The following is a 2,287-nucleotide window of genomic DNA, read 5'->3' as shown; positions in this document are numbered from 1 at the left end:
CTGGGAGTTGGGACTATGTGGCAGCAGTGGTTCCTGCCTTGTGTGGGGAAACTGGTGAAGTAGCCAATGTTAAACTGCATTGCTATTGAAGCATACATTTCAACAACACCTGCACTGTCCCCGGAGTTTTTGATGTTTTGGAGAAATCTACTTATCTCAGCCAACAGCATATTAATGATGGAATCACCACAGCTTCTGGGGGAACCGACATTAAACGGTCAGCCCATTCTGAGTTCCCACATATCTGCCACTGTTCGCTTAGCACTGATGTTGTGCATTTGGTGCGCTGCCTAATATGTCCTATGAGACTGTACTTATTGCACTCTGTTAGCCCACTCATCTGTGGAATGCCGTGATCGTATAGTGGTTAGTACTCTGCGTTGTGGCCGCAGCAACCTCGGTTCGAATCCGAGTCACGGCAATAATTGCTCTATCTGCTCCAGCCCTTGGGAAACACAAATAAATCAGTTGTTTGAATAAGGTAATTTTTTCCAAGGTGATGATCTTTTCCCTTCAAATTCTGCTCGCTCACATCTCTGTATTTCATATGTCAGAATTCAAATCCACCCGCTCTCAGAGATTTCACTCCCTCCTACGATCACTAACTGAACGTTTCATCCCACAGCCCCCTTACATTAATTTAGAGATGCCGGTGTTGGACTATGGTGTAAAAAGTTAAAAACCACAAAACACCAGGTTAGAGTCTAACAGATTTGACTGAGCACTAGTTTTCAGAACGCTGGTCTTTCATCACGTGGTTGTGGAGTCATTTCCTATTTCATTAAGGCACTGCGGAATCGAACACAGTCTCTCACATTGATACCATTCAGTCTGTGCTGCTGCAGTCACCGTTGCTGGGTGAACGTGCCCCAAGCCCACCATCGGGACCTGCAGATCAGTTGATCCATTTGGTTACGGCTGTTGTGAGGCGAGTCCTCAGGTAGCAGCTTTTACTGATATGGACTTGCGATTATGGGCAGTCAAGCTCAGGAAAATGATACAGGACAATATCGAGGAAAAGCGACTTCTTTCAGACAGATCAGTTTCATGGGTTTTCCGCAATGGCCGAGCACTGTTACCACTGGACCGTTTACTCAGATACCAAGCAAATGGACCAGGGACCCGGGTTTGACTCCAACCATGTTAGAATTGGGATACAATACATATCTGGAATTACGAATCTAATAACACTTATAAATACATGGCCAATTGTTGAAAAAACAAAACCATCGTGTTCACTGACGTGCTTTGAGGAAGGAACCTGCTATTCTTACCTGGTCAGGCCTCGATGTGACTCCAGACTCACTGCAATGCGGTTGAGTCTCGACTACCCGCTGTGCAATTAGGGATCGCAATCAATACTGCCGAGACAGCGCCGCCCTCATTCTGTAACAGAATAGGAAAAAAGTTAATTTAGCTCTCGCTAGATTACTGTGTGCAGTTCGGCAATTCACAGTATAGTAATGATGTGATGGCACTGGGATCGTTGCAGGAGAGATTGAATGGGATATTGTCTGGGCTGAACAGTTTCAGTTATGAGGAAAGGTTGGACAGACTGGGGTTGTTTGTCACCGAGCAGAGCAGATTGGAGAAGACATGAATGAGATGTACAAAATAGTGAGGGATATGGATAGGATAGACTGAAAGAAGCGTTTGTTATTGATGGATGGATGGAACACTGGGGCCAAGCGATTTCGGGAAAAGGCAGAAATTTTTGAGTAGATGTGCTGAAAGCGTCAGAGAAGTGGAAACCCTTCCAACCTGAAAAAAAAACTGAGACGTTAATTTGCGATGCCAAAACATAAAAGACTATGGGCTGAACAATGGAAAACTTTATTCAGGTTGTTGAGCAGTTGTGTCGGACAAGTGCGGCCGCAACAGGCTGAAGGGCTTCCTTCAATGTTGTTGTCCTCCACAGTATCGTGGTCAGTGTCCCCTCCTGTCACAGGGTTCAATTCTCCGCTGGGGGCATCGTAAAGGTTTTAAACCTGTGGCTCTGTTCCCCAGTGAAGGTTATTCATGCCTGGCCTTCCATTCTCGATTTGATATGTGACAGAAAGGACAGTGCTGTCTGAATCAGCGCGGGGAAGGACTGCATCTCCTGGGGAGAGAGAGTGTCAGTGAAAGTGCAAACACGTAACTTCTGCAAACTGCACATTGTGTTTGTGTTGGAATGAAAACCATGATATAGAGTTGTTCCTGACTGATATGTTTATTTAAAGCAGGAATCTGAGGAAGAAAAACAGAGTAAACCCATTCAGATCTGAGCGCAGAAACATTTCCAGCA

The 2,287-nt window shown here is 45.3% G+C and overlaps 1 non-coding gene across 1 annotated transcript; it reads left to right on the top strand.

Annotated features, from left to right (window-relative positions):
* Positions 1-349: 349 nt before the first annotated feature.
* Positions 350-421, top strand: trnah-gug (transfer RNA histidin (anticodon GUG)). The gene has a single exon. It is a non-coding gene; the product is annotated as a tRNA-His (tRNA).
* Positions 422-2,287: the final 1,866 nt, after the last annotated feature.

This window comes from Hemiscyllium ocellatum, unplaced genomic scaffold (genome assembly GCF_020745735.1).
Source record: "Hemiscyllium ocellatum isolate sHemOce1 unplaced genomic scaffold, sHemOce1.pat.X.cur. scaffold_363_pat_ctg1, whole genome shotgun sequence".
Taxonomy (NCBI): Eukaryota; Metazoa; Chordata; class Chondrichthyes; order Orectolobiformes; family Hemiscylliidae; genus Hemiscyllium; species Hemiscyllium ocellatum.
Note: the sequence above shows the minus strand (reverse complement) of the source record. Positions and strands in the feature narration are given on the sequence as shown.